Raw genomic sequence first — 22076 nt, forward strand, 5'->3', positions numbered from 1 at the left:
CGTTATTTCATTTGTGTACTTAGAGAGATTCATGCTATGGTTTACACCTTCCTCAAATATAAATAAAAACACACAAAATATAGTCTAGTATTGTCATAAAGTTATGAATCAGCATACAACCAAAACACACCCTGCCCGAGGTTTTTAACTCACAAAAAGAGGTCTCAGTAGGACCCGGCTCTTGGGTTTCTCCATAGTATAAAGCACTGTATAGAGGCTACAACGTATATATATAGAAACATTGTTTCACCCGAGAGGTCAACAATATTCCATAACTGAGGAAGGGGTGCCCACTCTTTAAAATGTATTTGTATATATTTAAAACATTTTTTGTCCACAAACTCAGATATCCTCAGTGATCGTTAATTTTGCTGGAACGATTAAGAACTTTTAACCAGCACCGAGACAATACACAGCGTACTAGAGTCTAGGAACAGAAAATCCCAGGAATAATATTTAGGGGAACATGAAGGGGACCAGAAAGTTGCCTGAATTACACAGATATGCAGCCACAGAGAAACACAACCTGTGTTCATACAGACAGACAGACATACATACATACATACATCCGCAATGATTTCCATGACATGGACCCAAGCGTCTTCCTGCAGTCTCTGCTCCAAGTGGAAACCGTGAAGCTTCCACTCTAACATGAGACTACACAAAAAGAGCTTCTAATGGCCTGATGCTGCCACGTGACAAGTAAGATGAACTAACCATCATTGATCATATGCCAGAAATTGAGTTTGTGTGTATAAATATCCCCGCTACAAGACAATGATTCCAAGTATAAAGACGTGTCCCCCAGACGTGTACCAAGTAAGCAAGTCGGGGCCCCTTAGGGCAAGGGGTAAATCATCCTTTCCCCACCTTGATAATCCATTCCTAGTTTTGACATCCGGGTACATCCAATCTGTAAGTAGCATATACACCACTGGATAGGCTCAACAGATACAGTTGTCCAACTTTACATCAAAGGCTTGTCACCCATTACACAAAAGGTGAATTAATGCTTTCAAAAGGAAAGTGTTACAGTCAATAATGGGCATCCTTAAAAATAATATGATATAGTGATGCTTGCTCTTATACCGGCATCAGCGGGGCAAACTAATTAATGCCGAGCACAAGGATTGCTTCCCTGGAGACAGGACTTGGGGTTAAACCCTAGCAGCTCCCATCTGGCACAATGACACTGTTGCCTGATAGAGGAGCTGATAGTCTTCCTAAAAGTCTCCCAAGTCTGCAGTGTCGGCATACAAACAGTTTGTGGACCACAACTCCCAGCCTGTAGTCAGAAAAAATAAAAATGTTAGCGTGAGTATGTATGCGTGATCAAATGTTTTTAAGTAGTTTTTTCAGTCTGTTGAACAATAGGCTGTGCCTGCTTCTGTGTCACATGACAATTGGGGTTCCCAGCAAAAAAGGCGTGACAGATATACACACACTTGCTACCATCAGTAGCATATACTGATATCGGCCAGCATTTTCTTATTTAACTTTGTATAGATAGTAGAAGAAGCTGGCGATCAGTCACCTGAACCAGGAATTTTAGTTTCACATGATGCAAGAGGCAGCCATAAAGAGTTTAAAGCCAACCACTTACATGACTGCATGGTCCAGCATGAAAGGCAGTAGGGGTTAACCAAGCTATTCAACCTCCTCTACTGAATTAAGCACTTTTACAACTAAATAAAACATTCAAAACCCGATTCCTGGTACTGTTTTATGCCCTCCACAGAAATTCATTTCAAACCGTCTCACGCCTTTTTTGCCGGGAACCCCAATTGTCATGTGACACAGACGCAGACACAGACAGGCTATGGTAACAGACTGAAAAATCTTCTTAAAAACGTATTTGATCTTCAGGTTTATATGCTTTCATTGTACAGTTGTACGTAATGTTTTGTCCTAACAGAACAGCACCTTTAAAAGAAGAAGGTGCTGGGCAGATGAAATAGGACATCATATCAATCACTTTCTGTTGTATAGACTCCTCGATACAGAAGATATGGGCCACCAGGTAAATGCGACTCGACAGCTGAATTTCTAGAACAATTTATATTGCCATGTAAATAGTGAGCGGCTGCTTTCACCAAAGGAGGCACAATGGCGCCGGGACAAGCATGTTACATGCTTAAGAGCTCAAACATAATTTGCTAGCAGATAAAAGCAAATTGGCTAATCTAGCCTGTCCATCCGCCATATAAAATCACCGCGTAGACTTTGACCTAGTTACCTGCTCAGGCTAACATAATATTTATACCAGACATTTGATTTAGAGCTACATTCTAGCAATTATTAAAACGAGACCTCCAAATGCCAATCACCACTAGTGCTGGGACAAAAATTCTCAAACATTTGGGTTATGCGTATCACCCCGCAAAGGATCATACAGTGCCACAAAAGAAGAAAGCCGTGAGCTCGATTAGAAATGGGAGTCTGAAAAGTTCACCGGGATAGTTCAGATTTACCAATGAATGCATACCCAAGTACGTTGCTGATGCTTGGTACCAGCAAAGGGGCAAATGCATTTACAAGGGACGCCGCATTCTCAACTCCAACTACATTTCCTTATTGGAGGAAACATTAGCTGCGCGCTCAGGTATCTTAACCACACAGAACTTTTAAGATGTTGTTAACCTATCTGTGTCTGCTTTTGTGTTCCCGGCAAAAGCTTAACGAGACAGTTTTAGGTTATTAGAGAATGACTTTCCATGGAGGTTATTGAACAGTAACAGGAATGAGGTTTTGAACGCTGCATTTAGTTGTAAAACTGCTTCATTTCGCAGAGTAGGATGGATAGCTCCTTTAACCCCTTCCCATGCATTCATGAAAACGATTGGCTTCTAAACTCTTTAAGACGGCCTCCTACATAATTGACAAATCTAGTTTAAAACCTGTAAAGAGACACAGGCGAATATGCCTCCCTATCATCATCTAATATACAGGAGAGTATATGACAGTGTAGTATAGAGGGTGCATAAGCAATATGCAAACTGTGGGTCACACTGTATAAGGTACATTTCTTACATAGACCAATATCCGAGAGTAACGGAAGACTTTCTACCCCATGGCTGACATGTAATGCAAAGATTCATCCTCCAGGACATTTAAAGACATGAGTGATGAGCATAAGCCTCCCCAAACTGGAACGTGCATCTTTCGCATTCATGTCACCACGATTAACTGGCCTTCACAGCAGACCTCAGCGATGCTTGGGTGTCACGGTTCCTGAAAACTTTACCGACACTAACTCCAAAGCGGTTACACTCAGGCTCCAAAAGAGGAAACCCTGCCATGCAATTAAAAACTCCCTAGCATCATACGCTTCTAGTATGGACAGCGTATTTGGACACAATCTTTAAGACTACAAGAAACACGCCTCTAATTAGACGCTATATCATGTCATCCCAACCCTGTCTCGGTGAAGCATTTAACCCATTCATCGACAGACACTTCATATTGCTATGAATGGAAGACATCTAACCTATTTCTTCTTGAAGGGTTAACAGAGTATACAAGATACTATTATAGTTAAGGTTACCCAGCATCCCTTGCCCTCGCACAGGCCAGACCCAGCGTGTCCAGGAAGTGACACAGTACAGCCAGACAAGAGTAGGGGAGGGGGATGGGCAGAAGAATGGGGGTGGGGTACAGAAAGTACCCAGCAGCAGCTGGATTTAAGGGGAGGGAGGGAGTCTGCAATATGGATGACAGTGACGTTAGCTACACAAAATGATCATAACCGGCTCTGGCAGTGAAAGAGTTAACAGCTCGTAGCAATGTTTCCTGTGACCTACTGCAGCCACCGAGGGTGTATTTACAGATTTACAAAGCCATTTAAAGATGTTACCCGGTTCATGGAGGAGGTCAGCTTCCCCAAACACGACAATCCACAGACTAGGAGCAGAGGCAAATGACTGCATGTTCCCGACATCCCCACATGCTTTCTGTGACCATCATTCCAACACACTAGGAATGAGTGTAGACTGAAACCTACATTGTTCTGCATGCATTTCTTTGATTACATGACATCATGTACATGACATCAGCTTTGTTACTGGTGACAGTGGGAGTCAGCTAAACGTATCCATAAGCAATAACAGCTGGTGTCAGATGCATTGGTAGGCATATTACTTTGAATAGTTTTGCGTTTTTTGGGGGTTTTTTTTTTTATTAGTTCAACCCACCAACCATCAAGTGTTATCCAACATGGGAAACCCAAAATAAATGCCAAGACATCGCAAGCCTTGCACCATAACATGGCAATAAGGCATGGACACAAAATGTGCATTTGTAGAGATGTCACAGGTTGGCAATGCACATTTTAAAAGCAGGACAATGTGTAGGCAACATTACAGAATACGTTACACCAACATTAATCCAACACACATCAGCATCTTCCTAGAGATGCTGGCATTTGCAGGGCGACATCCATCGTGGTTCAGACGCATTACTACTACTTGTATATTATGCAAAAATGTGTAATCTGCATTCACACACTTTTGAACTTGGGAAGCTTTTAGAAGCACTACCAATGCAGGTTTGTTTTGGGAAACATCATTAACATATAAAAGGGAACATATACATGTAAACCAGAAGGCAGATGGTTTAACGTGCGCATGCCCCTCCCCCACCATTTGAACCCACTACACTTTCCTGTTCTGCTGCAGGTGTGCTCATCCATGCAATGGGTTAAACAGACATCGCTTTGTTGGAAATTGAGGCTAATCCCCAAGCGGCCACCATCACCACCCAGTCTGGCTCACCCCCCCCCCCCCCCAGCTTTATGACTCCTAATATCTCAGGAGAGAGTCAACCAAGAACCCCCCTCCATTGTTACTAAGCAACTACCTGAAAGGGACCTAGCAAGCAAAATGGTGTGCACCACGCTAGTGATGCCCGACATGTGGCCCTTATATAGGTCACATTTAAGTGTCTAAAGTCCCACTCCACTCACTCCTGAATCACAACACAGAAGTAATCCTTGAAAGAGCAACCCTACAGTTTTAAGAGTAAGAAGCTGCCTAACACTAAACTCTACGGGACCGCGCTTAGTGAAAAGCACAAAAGGCATTGACTGGCAATGAAACCTAATTCACCTAATTTAATTCTCACAAAAAAAAAAAAAAAAAAAAAAGATATGGGAACAGCTATGATGCTCCAAAAATAAGTAAATAACCAGTATAAGGGAGCATTTACAAAGTAACTGGCAGCAGAGATTCCAAAGGAGACTAAAGACAAAAACTGAATGAGACATTTATATCCAGCAAAAATAAAAAAAAAGTATCCAAAAATGTCGAAGCAAGAAGTATTATGGGACGAATGGCTTTCCTGCTGCAACTTTCTTCTATATCCAGTATTTTCTGCATCATGCACATTGTTAACTAGTTCACATAAGGCTTATCCCACGGCAGCCACATTAAGCAGCCCAGTTTTGACGCAAGCGCCACGACATTGCTTTTTAAATAAAGGGAGGGTTCAGATTCTCCACCACCGAGATACAAAACCTGCTAAGTATTGTTATCAATTCAGAACCTCTTCGTGGTTACAGATGCCTCAACTGTTGCAACGAAACCTGAATGAAAAGGTGACGGTGTTGTGAACCTCTGACTGACAGCACCGCACAACGTTACATCAAACATAGGAAGATACAACCCTTCAGAGCCACTAATCCTTAGATCGGGTGTAAGCGGAGGTCAGATTGTGCAAATCCACCCGAAAACTGATCGTTCTCAGCATGGAGAACTTACTAGTTAAATACTTTAACACAGAAATTACCTTAAAACATCTTTATTTGCAGGGGGGGGGGTAAAATTACCTTTCAACAGCCTAGGTCATCAAAATACTGTTTCTCAGCATAACTTGTATCTCAAGATATTTTTGTAGTATAGCTTTAGATGGTTGGCTTGTCAACTTACTTCTTAGCCAAAGGCTAGTAATGCAGCACATATTATACAATTTCATTACTTAGTACTGAAAGTTTTTAATCTATGTCCCTTTGAGTGCCCACTCTGAAATAACACAATGTACTCAATATACACATACATATACATACACAGCCGTCCTGCAAAGTTAACTTCGACAATTAACTCATGGAACTGCGGGCAAAATCCACTTTGATGCTTTAAAACAATGCCGGCTTTATGGCATCTACCAGGAACAAGAATGTTATTAAGAGCTGCTGTCAGATAGATCTACAAAGTTGGATCTGACAGCAAAATCAGGTCAGAACATTTAGGTCAAGAAAATTAACCATAAAGTGCACAAAACAATATGGCTAAACTTCTAACAAGTGTCAGTGGAAGAAGGAAGAGCTGTGTGATGGTAGACAGTCAGGACGCGCATGTCACCGTGGAACCGGCTGCGGCTACCCTTGGGCCTGAAACACCTAACAGCAGGAAGAACAAAAAAAAAAGGGGAGGGGGCGTAGAAAGACAGAGGCAGAGGATTCAGCATACAGGGTTAACAGGCACAGGAGGGAGCAAGCAAAATTAACCCCTACACATATTGTGATCTAAGAATACTGATCTCATACTACTCCCATTTATTCTTACCCCCAATAGGAGTAGCAAGTGACCCAGCGTAGGGAGGCATTACACCGGGGATGTCTCATGCCCTGGAAGCCTCTCGTTAACCCACTGTTACAGCGCTCTCGGCATCGTTCACCATGCCATGAGCTTTGCTGGGAAAGGGAATGCGGGTGAGGGAGACTCCATGTAACCTTTACTATTTTGCCCTTACAGTTTCTAATGAACTGATCTTAGGAAGCATTGCGCTCTGGTGTCATGAAAGGGTTAACGTGAAACAACACAGCCTGGCCTCTGCCCCTCGGCTAATGGTGATGTCTGAAGCCGGAGCCATTTTAACCCACTCCTGGATAATAAAACTTATTTCATGGAGGTCAGGCGGGGAGGGCTGGTGAGAAATAAGAGGAGACGCTTCAAAACTCCCTGGGCACTTCCCACCTCCCCTAGAGGCATCTTCTCCTTCCACAACACCCCCACCTACACACAATATCCCATCACCCACCCACTTTAACCCTTCCCGGGCTGCAACGTACTCCCCTCTCTCACCCCCGGGTGTTATAGGTCCGGATCAACGAAGATTCACTGTAACCCCCCTCCCCCTACAAAGACCCGTAACAGGGCAACAGGAAGACGGCATAAATGTACAACTGGGGGCTATCAGGCAAACGCCACCGACTTAACGAAAATACTACCCAAAAGGTTACATTTATACCAACCGGGATCCCGTACAAAACACCTGAAATTCTAAAGTAAAACACCGAACGCAAATAATGTGCGGTAGACAAACAATTAGGGGTCTCATACCTCATCCTCCACTTCCCTTCCCCCACCTACGAGGAGGAGCATCTGACTCATTAAATAAAATAATAATACTACAACTTTTTTGATTGACGCGCAAAGCAGACCCGGAATCTCAAAGTTTGCGCCCCTTTTCAAGTGTCCCGGACTTACGATGGGATTGGGGAGGCAGCCTGGGCCTGGCCGGGTTGAGGCCTCTTTCGCCGGGTCCCAGCACACACGGATCCCCGGTAGTCCTGGCCTCTGCTCACGTTGCCAAATAATGCGCCTCTTACACATGGAGGCTCCAGCCGCCTCCTGCAGCGCATGCGCAGCCGGCCCTTTAATCCTCCGTATACCCCCGAACAGGACTAAAAGGGTCTTAAAGGAGACAGCAGTTTGAGTGTGTAAGCAGAGTGTGAGTGTGCCAGGGAAATCATGTGGGCAGAGCCTCACTCCTCCCACCCAACCGGGAAAGATCATCGCGGCTCTGTGGGAAGGGGGAATAGTTACATTGTACCATGAGAAGATCAGAAAGAGCCACACAAGAACGATTCATGAAAAAGAATCACCCCGGTCATGTTTGCATGGCCCACTTCCAATTTACATATATTACAGACATTATGAAATACATAGGTGAGCATGAATGGTTCGCTGCTTGGTGTGCCTGCAGTTCATTCATCTTAACACTGATATGGTCTACAACACAATCCTCCTTCCTACAAGCTCACTCACAGATTTCAGTTGGACGCTTATGTGTAAACAATAATCCTCTCGGTTTCCATACTGGAAGGTCCCAGACGCCAAAGCAGATCACCTAACCCACAAGTCCCCCCCCCCCCACAGCACCTGTCCCCAAGGTGGCTCATTCACCACTGAGAGCTGCGACATCTCATCACACCAAGCCATCAGATCTACCAAGCTCAGCTTACACTAGCCAAACGAACGTCTGTGTCAATCATTAGACGAGACTGGGCCCACCGCCGCAGATCGCTTGAGCCGTTCTTCATGTTCAAGAAGAGGGCAACTAAACTGCCAATATCCGAAAAAGAACCAACTGGTAACAACCGGCAGAGCTAGGCAAGGTCGGTGTAAGCCAGGCTACAACGTGTCATGGCTTTCATATAGATCAAACAATGTCTTGAACTTTGTTTCCAACACCTTAAGTTGCATTACACCGAGTTTCAAGGTCAAAGACAAGTTTAAAATAATAATAAAAGTGGTGATGCCGACTAAATACATTTTTAAAACCAACCGCAAAATTCTTCGTGACCAAATGTTATTGTGACATTGGAAAGACATTTTAGCTTCCCAAACGACAAAACAGTTACCCCTGACACAGATACAGAACCCAATGTAACACAAGCTGCCTGATACATCACATTTAACAGCAAACACGGCCACGTGCTTACATGATGTCATAGAAATAACGTCCAATAGAAATAATGTCATAAAAAAAAGACATAGAAACAATCAGATCTGAAAAAGATTAACCCCAGCATACAGGCTACAAGGAGGACTTGTAACACGCATCACTCACTTATACGCAGCATATTACGAAAGGATTCTCTACCTACGACACATTCTAGAGGACAGGTCAGAACCAATACTTTGAAGCGGCCCATCTTGAAACATTAAATGGTATTTTGGAGATTCAGAAAGTGGCCAAATGGAGTAGTCCACGGTGAAAGCATCTTGGTTGTTGTACCAAGGAGAGTCAAGGCGATGCCTTTACTGTGCAACAGAGCAGAATTAGATTGCAAGCTTTCAGGGCAACTTAAGGCTCTGCTTCGGAACGTGCCGGCAGAGTCCCAAGTTGTCTTGAAAGCTTGAATTTGAACATTGTCTCAAATGGTCAATAATGTAGTCCTGTGATTCCATGGCTAACATAGCAGCGCTCTCCATGTGTCTCTGGTCCTGATGCTGTGCATCCCTAACATTACGCGGTGCAATACATAGAAGGAGATGAACACCGGGGAACAGCCCCCTTACACGCGACTTTAAAGATGGGATGCGAGACACATGACGGAGGTGAGGGTTCCGATATCATGTAAAAAAATAAAAATAAATAAAAACGATCAAAGAAGTTTGAGAAGCATCCTATAACATGTTCCAAGAATTCACAAGGGCCAACCCCATATAAAACTTTACAAACTTCCTCAATGACCCACAGGAAGAGGAAAGCCCAAACCGACTACACACGAATCACAGTGTCCATTAAAGTGGCTTTAACCCTTTCGAGACCAGAGAGGCTATTCCAAAGTGGCATACAACTCTCTCTCTCAGGTGAAGAAGGGTTAAAAGGAATGGTGCTCAGTGGCACACAAAAGGGGAGCGCTTCCATATGGCTCATGGCATAGGTGGGTGGGACAGAGTAAAGTAAGAGGCTGTTTAGGGCTGGGCCTTGCAGGAAGTACGTCTCCCACTTTGCCTCGCACAGTCAGCTGGCAGGGAACATCCTCTGTGACTATTTGTGCAGAAGCCACCTAGCTGTACTATAAGCACATTAACCCTTCTGACAGACGTCACTGGCTGCGGCCATTTTGTGAGCATCCGGCAATGCCAAACAACCTTTAACCCATTCATTGCCAGACGATGTTAAAACACCGGGGAGAAAAAAGCTCGTGCTTTGCCCCGATCCAGCAGTCATACCCTCAGAAGAGAAGCGCATGACTACTGCACTCTAATACACCGGCTACCACAATAACGCCTTGGAAATGGGTCCGACGACCTACTTTTGGAGGCGAGCCTCGGGTTTGGCGGTCATAGTTAAGTCCCATCTACTGAAGTAATACTAGGTGGAATCATACTAAGTGCAGAGTTACTGGTGAGCGCGAACGCACACATACAACACATAGTGTATGATTTACACCAGCACGCACATAAGGAAAAGCCCAAATCCCACACAATCCGATCTAATGGCATCACTTCCCGCTTATGATCTCAAAGAGTAACTTCATTATGAGATAAGACAACCAGCCCTGTCACCAAAACACACATAGCAAGAGTCCTGAGCAATGTCTGCAGTCATGTTTAGGGATCCCAACCTATGGATGCATAGGAAAGAGAGGGGGGGCTTCTAGATTGTAAGCTCCCAAGATCAGGGCCCTCTTCTCCTTTTGTACCAGTTTGTTAACTTGTGCAAGACTTCTCTAACTTCTTTATCGACTGTCGTAACAGCGCTACGGAATCTGCTGGTGCTATATAAATAAATGGAATTTCCGCTATTACTAAACAAGTCAATATCTTCCAAAAATAACTACGGGGAAGTCTTCCATTACATATAACTTTTTTTTTTTAGGGGAAAGTTTAATTGTCATATGAGGCACAAACATGGACCAATGGGCTTCTTAGAATTTTCACTGTAAAAGGATAAAAAAGTTTTACAAAGATTTGTTTTGCTTAACTTTGTGTATAGGGGAATAGCACTGTTAAAGGTGCAGTCCCACTTAGACAAAACATTGATTGCACTGCTCATCGCAATAAGACTATGGTGACAATCTGGTCCACATCTAAAAAAAAACACAATTGGAAATACTTTAAGTTTATTAAGGCTAACATTAAATCCTTTATGACAGGGGTCGTCAAACCAGAGCATATTCATTACAACGCAGCCTCGCCTCCCCCAAAAAGGGACTGCGAACACTTCAAACCAACTCTCAGACAAGTAGCAAAGCGAGCAGCATAGCCACTTTTGCAGCTCCTGGTGTAAATGAGACAAGGTCCCGGAGATCCGCACTAGCGAGGGGGTCCCGAGTACCATAAGCGTCTGGGGAAAGCGTCAAAACTATAATCAATCTGGGAACCGCATTTTCACCCTATTTATATATACATAAAATATTTTATATTTATATAACGACAACAATATTGTGTAGTTACCACACAATAACAAAAACACAGGAACATAAAGGCAAGTTAAATGGCACGGCAGTCTGCGAGGTGCCCGGCAGCAGTTACCCCATAATCACAATTTTTAAATTGCTTTCACACTGTGGCTTTTAATTTATTTTTTGTTATTTACAGTTATTGCCGCTTTCGGGAAACGCGGTCCTGTGCCCTCACAGACCATCAGGAGAGGGGCAGATAAGGCTGGGACCATATTTAATGCCATACCCTACAAACAATGACAGGGGCGATAATTACCTAGAAATAACAAGAGTGGGGGAGGGGATCAGCACACAAAACACCCATCGGCAACCAGCGTGTGTGCTATATAGACATACATACACACTAGATATATAGATATATATATATAGATATATATATATATATATGCGTGCCCGTGATAACCTTGCCTGGACACGTACACTTGTACAATTAAATTGCATGATACGGTCAAGTACACAGCGCTGGAACAAAGTATTACACACGTGTTTGTGTTAAAGCACAAAACTCAACAGACATACCGTTATAAGACGGCCTTATAACATTTTCACTCACTCACACACACACACATTTACAAACACAAGTCCGGGCCCTGATCCTCACCTCTGCCGGAGGAATCGGCTCCTCCCCCGGGTCTGACCGTAAGGACTCCGTCGTGAAGTCCGAGGCCTATCCAGCTAATAAGGCCTTGAGTGCCGGCGCCTACGGTGCCGCTCACAGCTCGGGTGCGGTGGGCTGAACTTCGCCCAGCGAGCGGGAAGCGGGATTCGGTGGCCCTGATATTACCGCTTTAAAGCCGGCTTCGTGGTTGCTAGGCAGACTGTAGCACCGGCTCCACGCTTCCGTGTAACCGCTCTTTGATTGACAAACGCACCGATCAACCAAAGGACCAGCGCAATGAAGGGAACACGGTGGTTTTTTCCAACTGTAATGATTCATGGACCAATGAGAAAATTCAAAGCTAGGGCTCTGTTCCAATCAAAATTATAAATAGGCGGGGTTTCAAAGCTGTTCAACGCGGTAGGCGGTCCACGGAGAGGGATGTCAATCATGAGCGAATGCTGCGCCCTCTTTGGTGACGTCGGAACCGAGGCGGAGACTATCTGGGGGATCAAGAGGGGTTCTTAAAGTGGCGATCAGGGGCTGTCCCATAATGCAACCTGAGGGTGTTATGACGTAACATGGGTGATGCTAATTTGGACAGAGTCCAAAACTCAGACATTTTGATTGTGTAGACGGTGATTTAACCCTTGGCGTGCCGTATATAGACCAACACACTGCAGCCATGAAGTTTAATAAAAATTAACAATTTGTTGCTCAGTTCTGGCTATTCTTAGGACAGCTTTTTTTTTTTTTTTTAAATTGTAACACTTTATTAATAACACCCTAGGCGCAGGCTGTGTTTGCCTCCAGCTGTCATTAGGAATTCAGCGCAGCTGTACAGCGTACAGTGTTTTTGAAAGCATAGATTTGATCCGTATGATGAAAAAAATGACGTTCCCTCTAACAAATGTGCGCTAACCCAAACATGATTAATAAAGCATTAACCCAATAGCCATGGACGTCCTTAAGGTGGGATAGTTGCCCCCTCCCTCCGCCCCGGACAACCCGTTTATGGAGGGGGCTAATAATTTGCCCCTCGTCAGAAAATTGTCTAGATAGCTGCCCAATAGTGTTCCTTTGTCTTCACCCCATTGCGTTAGATCTTAAAACCTGTTGGCATTGATTATGAAGAATGACTAACGTGACCTTGTTAATGGCAGGCTGGCTACAACACCTAAAGACCCACACATACTGTGGCATTAAAGCCTATTTTATGGGGTTAGGCGTAGCGAGGAACCTGGATCTTACTGGTGGGAGACTGGGAATGGTTCACAGGTTGTTGAGCCCATGATGAGTAATAAGACGAGGGCTGGAATGCGTGGCAATTATCCCCCAGATCCTCCTAATCTCGGGATTTTAGGCCATCTCTAGATTGTAAGATTCCGAACGGGGCCTTCTTCACCTAATTTGTCTTAGTCTGTCTGTTCTCGTCTTGTATTAAGCGCTGCGTAAATTGTTGGCGCTATATAAATAAAATATTTTTTATGTATTTTTGGCATGCACTTGCATTATCACATTTGTCCACTGGGGTGTCTAGAGTAACAATGGTTTTAGACAGCGTTTACTCCCTAACTGTATCATTTCTATGCTCCTTTTATGGACTTTCTATGCTGGAGTGTTTGTCAAAGGTGTTTAGTTGGGCTAGATTTTTAAAATTCCAAGTGCTTATTTGATGTCTTGAGCATTTCATAAGCTTTGCAGCTCAGTACAGTCCATGTTTAAGTATGCAATGCATATGTATCATCGCTCACCTTACATACCTCCCAGCCTTTTTGAATGACAATAGGGACTTTTTGCCATGTCATTAGCTACTTATGTAAATGACTAGGATAGTTATCAGTGTTCTTGTTATTATTGTATGTTTTATATAGCGCCATTATATTCCACATCTTTTTATATCTTTGTGGTGTATAACATTACAATTTGACTATAAAGGTAAGGTAGGTCCTGCTCAATCGAGCTTACTAATGTATTTTTATATGCATATTATTGTGACCTTTAACCCTTACAGAGCCAACCATTTACATGGTTTGAATGATGGGACTAAAATGGCAACCTGGCCCTTTGTCCCTCACTTGGTAATTGACATATGCACAGTACACAAGATGGCAGTGCACCTTGTCGACCACCGGAGGTGACGGTATGCTGTACCGCGACGTACCGTCACAAAAAAACCCTTGTAAGCGCACATAAGAAGAGGTTTCATTCTTCAATCATGCTAAAAGAAATACATTGTAGGTACAAAATACACATTTACAAGTGTGCCAACCTCATAAAGCCTTGTCTCAGCCACCAGAAAGGTGTCCCTCTGGCCATTTGAAATGTTCCAAGGAATGTAAGTGTATATAATAAATATACATTGCTTATTTGAATTAAAAAAAAAAATTGTGGACTACAACTCCCATAATCCGCACCCCATAATTATGATGCGAGTGATGGGAGCTGTAGCCCTCAAAAGAAGGTGCACCATAAGTAACTAAATAGTGGTATGCATGTAGACTTGTATTTTCTACCTACAGTCTATTTCTTTAGCATGATTGGGAATTTAAGCACTTTGTATGTGCACCTACGAGGCTTTTTTTGCGATGGGATGGTACACCACAGTACGGCATACTGCCACCTCAAGTGAACAGCAAGGGATCCATCTCTTTCTCCAGAGGTCGACTGGACTGCCTTCCACTGGAGTTGGGGAAATTATAGATCTCCCACCTAAGCGGCCCAAACTTAAGGGAGCGTGAGGTCTGTTCCTAGCTCTGTTTCACAGCTCCCCTGCTATGTGTACTGGTAGTTAATGCTGATCCCGATGTATGAGGTCATATCTCAGAGGTCAGCACTAAAGCCGTGCACACGACAATGGAGCACCGAAACAGAGGTCTGTAGGAACAGACCTTGCACTCCTACCACAGGAATTAGGACAGAAAAGAAGAGGAATAACGAGATAACGAGAATAAGAGATAACGAGAAGGAGAGATAGAGAAAGGAAGGAGAAATGGGAGCCAAAAAGATAAAGGAGATACACAGAAAGTGTATAAAGGCAATCCTGAATGTGTGTGTATATGGACAGGTATTTGCATGTGTGTTTGTCTCTGGGCATGTTTTTATATGTGTCTGTGAACATAAGCATGTGTGAGTATGTAAGTGTAAGTGTGAATGCTTGGATATATGTGTTAGTCTATTTAAATATGAATGTCTGTACGTGAATGTGTTAGTGTGTGTCCGGGTACATTAGCGTGCATGCCTGGATTCCCCAGTTCCAGGCCTGATGGCGGCCCTGTCAGGGAAGGAAAAATAAATTGTTCCTCCTGAAAAAGAACAATTGGAATGTGCCTAGAAGCAACTCCAGCCCTGGAGGGCTTCAAACAGGCAAGGATTCCGCTGCAGCTGGGATATCCAAAAAATGTTGTGATGTTTGAGAACTGCAGTTGTGTTAATGTTGCTAATAGTTGTTAATTAGTTCAGATAAGGATAAGTGAGGAGAACACTGAGAACTTCAGGACAGGGAATTCATTAGTTATGCTAGTTTGCCCAGCCTTTGGCACACATCACAGCTTCCAAGATCCACATTAGTGCCCCATACCTGAAAGTGTAGCTTTTTAGGAGGACAGTACCTCTTTTGGACTCGAAGCTCTCCAGGCCAATTTCCTCGCCTGATGTCTCTCTTTTCAAGGAGCACGGAATGTAAGAAGATAAAGGGTTATATGAAAGGCAGCCGTCCCTGAAATTATTGTTCAGGGGTCTCATATTACACCCCTGCTACTCCTCATCTGGGAAGCCCCTTGAGTGGCATCTCATGAAGACCTTATAATCAGACCCCAACTGAAAAAGCATCCAGATGCAAACACAAATCAATATTTATTTTCAAAAGACTTATTACTGGAAAGTAATTGGGAAAAGAGGGCAACAGAAAGAAAAATAGGGGGTATAATGCTTTAAGACATGGGTGCTGACATATTCAGTGATAAAGCTATAGGACTACTCCACCTGTATAACAGCAGTGATGGCAGGTGGGGTGGTGAGTAAGGATAGGAGTAGTAGTAGTAGAAGTAGACAAAAAAAAGGGGGAGCGCACCCTTTACCCCAAAAGAAAGGAGGCCTGCCGACTCACAACAAACTCTAACTCAGTAATACCATGTCTTTTGATAACACTCCACCTGCCCTTCTGCTGTAAGGGTCTGCTCTTCCATTACCCAGATCTGCTCCACCCTGTGGATCCATTCCCTGAATGGGGGGGGGGTCACCCCAGTGCAAGGAGATCAGAGCCTTAGCCACATAGAGGAGGCGACAAATCACAGATTTCTTGTATCGGGCAATTGGCATTGTGTTTACATGTAAGAAAAAAACTCTGTTGTGAACGGTGTAGGTGATTCAGCGAATTTGGAAAGGAGTGAATGTATATGTGACAAAATCCAATAATCTTTGGGCATAGCTACCAAGTATGCAGAAAGGAGCCGAGGAGTCTCCGCAGCTCCAGCTACAGTTTGTCAGGGCTGGAGGCATATTTTCAAGCAGTTCAAAAGGCTCTAATCTAAGTGAGGATGTGATGATGGTGTGATTTATGTGATAGAGTGTTAGTGTGTGTTTGCATGCTTGTGTGTTAGCATGAGTAGAGTTCTCCAACAAAATATGTAAGAAAGGTTTTTAACAATTACAACTTCCATTTTCTTTGTTATTTTTGTTTGATTTGTTCCCAAGGGGTAGATGTATAGGGATAGATTCATACTTTCCTCTGTTTCTGGTTCTGTGGCATGCCTGCCTACATTTGAAATGGCCAATAAGGAACACCTTTTTTTCTTTTGTTTGCTGCAGTTGTGGCTAGAGGGAATGGCTTTACTGGGTTAAATGTGAATTTTACAACATTGTTAGCTATGTATATAACCAATTAAGGCCCTAGAAGAAGAATACCACTGCATATACACAGATTATTGTGACTTTCAGTGCTGTAGAACACTGGGATAAACTGATAGACTGCAAACGTTATGTGCTCTTAGAAAAAATGAACATCAAGGGAGAAAAGAGGCAAAGAAGCATTTGGGTTCCAAAGAGGGACAATGATCTACTAAGTAGGCGTTGTTAAGCTATGTATTGGAGAACTCCTGCGTTAGGTGTTAACCCAATGATGAGGAATTTGGTCATCAGAAACGTACAGACTGACTTCACTATACACTACTGTGCAGGATTCCTGCCGAGTATTGTGTTGTACTTTGGTTTATGTCATCAGCACAACACATTTAAGGAACAAATGACTCTGCGCTGCTGATTATCTGCTTATTACATCACCCAGTAGCAACGTTAGAAAGGACAACACAACTAATGCAGTAGAACAGGTCCTGGGCTTAGGAGCATCAGAGTGACAATGTCCACAAGTCGGGCAGTGGAAGATCAATGCGTTACATAACAGGCCATAGCCTTCCAATTGTGCCTTCTTTTGTTCCTAAATATCATTAATGCATTAAAGTATAGAATATTGTTTCAAAAATTATTCCTTGCCTTATATCATGACAATTTTGTTGCACCCTCTCTGGTTCTGTGAAACTGACACTTTTTTTTTATAGTTTAGCAATATTAGTAGTACATATTCACATTAACAAATTAAATTCATCATGATTGAAGTCAGGACAGTTACAAATCGTATTGTGATATTCTAGAGCATATTTAAGAACTTTTTGTTCAAACTCAAAATAATGGCCACCATCTACGACCCTCAAGTCAGTGGAGTTCAGAGGAAATGTTTTTGTTAACTTAACAAGCTCTAGAGAAACCATCTGAAGTCGTAGGTATCTCTGGAGAGGTCACAGGGTAGAGGAAAGATACAATGAGCAAGGTCAACAGAAAACTAGAATCCCCAATTAAACCTAGACAGGGTTGCATGAAGCCCTCAAGTAAAATCATGAATACAGTTGGAACAAATCCTTGTTTGTTTTTAGCATTTGCAAGTTAGTAGAATAATTACCAAAATGATATTGTCACAGCATCTACTTGAACAGACTAAACCCGTGTTTACTTATGTTTAAAGGGTTTTATGGGTTTTTGAAAATTAGCATTTCCAGATAGCACAGACAGATACTGGTTGTATATCCATTACAATACACAAACATATGTAATATTAGATATTTACTGAAGTGCAATTAAATGACCTCGGAATGGAAATAGTATGGGAAGTTGTGCCTCTTAAAGATGAGTATCGTGAACACCCCCTTTGATTCCATTGAACTGGAATTATAAAAATGGCCCAAATCCTTCCTATAGGCACAATGCAAGGCACCGGCCAACTAGGTATTGTAATAAGCGCCTGCACAATATCCTATCTTGGATAATGAGCTAAAATTTCAAGTATCATCAGTTATTTCTTATTTCTTGAAGGTAACTATTATATAATTGTCTATTAAGCACGGTTTATGGTTTATTCGTCAGTGCTAAAGGTTTTAAAAAGTTAGCAACATTATTAGAAGACCATTTCCTGTTAAAGAATGGCATTGTGAGAGTGTCCACACCTTCTCGGTGAAGACAACAATGTCATACTGAGTAGTGACACCTGCTGGTCGAGGGTGGACAGCCGCTTGGGTTCATTTAGGTAACAAAAATTCATCAATTGACCACATTTCAGAAAATCATTTAAATGATACAAAACCAATAGTTCTGATAGATATTGAGCATCTTTGGTCTGAAGACCCAAAGATTCTCTGGTGAGTGGTCTACTTACCACAGGCCATTGGTCACCTGCCTGAACCAATATTTAAAAAGGACAGATAAAACGTTTTGGGACTGTTATTTGATTTATATGCTCTTGAAACGTAAAAAAAAAAAAAAGCAATATACTATTACTCTATTTTTTGAGCCTGGAGATTTTAAAGATGTCGTTCCACTTAGACTATTACTTGCACTCTCTAGGCTTAATCACATGGAAAGCAACATTTTACATTATTGTATTTTATTTAGAGAGCTACAGCTGATTTCATAGCAGTAAAGACAGAAGTCAAAATTAATTACATTAAAAATCAATATACAAAATATACAATAATATTAACATACTGTAAGACATACTGGTATAGAATGAAAAGAGGGCCGCACTCTTGCAAGCTTACAATGAAAAAAAAATATATATATCCGTTTTCATGGCAGCAATCTATCAGTGCCTGCTTTTGTCACATTATAACATTATCATTGGCAAAAATTACAAAGGAGATGAAATTAAAAAATGATTTCTGGTCACTTAGCAGTACTAGGCTAAGAGTGGTTTTATAGAGCGTATCAGGGGTAGCACTGACAGAAAGTGGATAAATAGTCTGTTTAGGCCCCCCTTTGGTCGTAGATGCCCTTTTAATGTTTGCAGGGGCTCATAAAAACTGACATTAATCTCTCCTAAACTTATACCAAAATTATTTTATTTTATTTTGCGACCATAAATATTGTACTCCTTAGTTAATGCACAATTATTATTTTTTCTTGCATAAATTGGAGCTAGAATAAACCTTTTCTGCTCATGGTCCCTCCAAACCCCAAAGATATCCCAAACCCTGCCACCGATACATGGCTATTTTCTTGGTTGACTTTCTCAAATGTCTCCTTTATTTGGTTTTGCAACCAAAAAACATACATAAACATTTACCAAGCCCTGCTTCCTGGGTACTGTATATGATAGTCAAGCACGGAGGTCTCATGCATTGGAGAGAGAAAAAAAGCTCTCCATCTGTGTAATGGCGATTTTAAAAGAGAAATTGTTACATAGTTTACAATAGGAACAAACTGTGGATTAATATATGTCCTAGCATGTCTAAGCCCAAAGGCAAAATGCGTTTAAAATATAAATAGGGCTGCTTTTAATAAAATTTAAAAAAAATAGTTAACTGTTAGAATCAATATAAAATCCCAACAGCCCGCGTAGCCATTTATTTTAAATACCTCCTTTGAACAATTGATCTAAAGCATTGAATATTAAACCGCATATCGGAGGCACAAATATACATAAACTGACGAGAAATTCAACAATCTGTGCTATTTACTAAAGCTTTTTGGGTGACCTAATGGCCTCTCTGAACACTGCTGCTTGCGAAATATGCATTATTCATGGCGGTAATGTTTTTATAGAGGCTTGTACTATATAGTTTTTCTATAGCGGTTCAGTTTGGCGCTCTTGTCTATATTTGTGGTATGTAGAGGTTAGGTGTTTAATGCGTATTCATATTTGTAAAGATCATGTTTGAACACTAGGTGGCAGCAGCAAGCAACAAGACCAGCCGGATTCCTGCTGTATCTAGCCAAATGTACTTCTCTTTCACATACACGCCAAAGGCTTTGTTGGCTCTCTATCACGGTAATTGTAGGCCACACTTGGAGTTGCAGTTGGTGGGATAATACAAGTTAGGCCTTACCTGCGTGACTGATGTAAGCATACGAGGATGTGGCAGGTGTACTGCTGCTGGTGGTGGTCAATTTACTAGACGTTGAAACCCTTAATGTTATTTTTGGCTTCAAAAGCCTTATTTCTTAGAATAATCTTCGTTACGTATTTACATTATTTGCTCACATTACAAACCTTTGCCGAAACTGCCGCTTCAAAACAACGTAAAAAGTCTTCTGCATGGCCGCCTTGCATTTCAGGCCTGTGCCCTTTCCGACAGATCTCGTTGACAGGGACTCAGTTTTGAGATGGATCTTTTCCTATAATCTTCTACAATAGCACAAAGACAAATCAATGGGGCAACTGCGGGTCTTGACTCCTTTCCGCTCCTGGTAAATTTCTGTCAACCTCCCCGTTCTTGGTCGGAGGCACCCCCCCCCCCCAAAAAAAACCCAAAAACTGCTTACCTCGGCAGCATTAAAGTGGGAAAAGAACATGTAAGAATAGCAACAAAATCAACCTACTGGTGGTATGTGAAAAGCTTTAACCAAGTTAACGCTCAATATAAAACTTTTAGATCTGGGGCCACCTGAAAACAGCGCGGCGGCTAGAATGTTGCTATAGCAAGACAGGCATTATATATACACGTTTCCAAAAAACATCTTCAATGCCAGCAGCAAAGCAACTTCAGCTCTTCCGCAGAAACAGAGCGCCCTTTATCTTTTATTTTTTGGCAGAACCACTTTAGGTTTGCTGTGCAGACACCTATGTGTTTCAAATGCGGTCGCTGCCGCCCCTGACTCCTTTCGCTCCCAAGAGGCCCATCCTAGGGAACCTTGGAATTACCAGAATTCACTCCCCAGTGAAGAGGGCTACATAAAACCATACATATTCTTTCTACATACATCAGGAAAAACACATGGGAAACAATATATGGCGAGGGGGTATTTATATATATATATATATATATATATATATATAATATATATAATATATAGAGAGGTTTCTTTCCTGGCCTATGTAGAAGAGTAGAGGGGGTCTGGTTGATGCCAGCGACAATAGCTGACCCAGGTCAGGTTCCTGTGCAGATTTTCAATTATGCGGGCCAAACATGCAAGAGAAATATTAAGATCTCTCTCTAAAGCCGCGTCTGGTCGGAGTAAAGAAAAATACTGTAAAATAGTCTTTTATGAACATGAAAAAGTAACAATTACTAAAAACGGTAGGTTTGGAACAAACCAGTGCTTTAACATGTAACTAATATGTATCCAATTTGTTAAAATCTAATTGCTATTAAAGGGATACTCGTAAACCAATGGATTATATCTGATTATATCTGTGCCAATAAAAGCAGCTGTCTTTACTTGCCACAGTAGTTGCTTGATTATTCTTCCCATTAACTTAATAGACCGCATTGAGCAGCCACAGGGCTAGAGTCAGAAAGTGTATCTATTACACCCTGCAATAGCCCATAATTCATTTACGGGCTTAAGTAAAAACATAGAACGGGTGAGACACAAAATGCAAAACTTATCAAGATTTGATGCACTTTTAACCGTTTCATTACCATTTACTAGTAGGCAACTAAAGCCTACTGAGAGTATTAAGGACAAAGGTGCATATTTCTTGTAGGTTTTTCCTTTTTTTATGGTCCTACAGCCATTAATTAAGCCCGACATATAATACATCGCACCCAATCCCAAAAATTCCCTTATTTAATATTTTATTAACACTGAATAACAAAATCCATAGGAAGGATGCCGAGTACCAGAAACAGATGTAATGGGTAATAAGACAGTATTATTTCTTTGCTCACCTGTTTATACCCACCTGTACTTTATAAGCTCCCTCTATAAATTATAGTCAAAGGCTTTGTGGAAGTCTTCACTGCCTTATTGCTGCAATATAATTAAAGGAATACTAATGTTTATATAGAAATATTT

This window comes from Sceloporus occidentalis, unplaced genomic scaffold (assembly GCF_023333645.1).
Source record: "Sceloporus occidentalis isolate IW3139 unplaced genomic scaffold, rSceOcc1.0.p SCAF_145, whole genome shotgun sequence".
Lineage (NCBI taxonomy): Eukaryota > Metazoa > Chordata > Lepidosauria > Squamata > Phrynosomatidae > Sceloporus > Sceloporus occidentalis.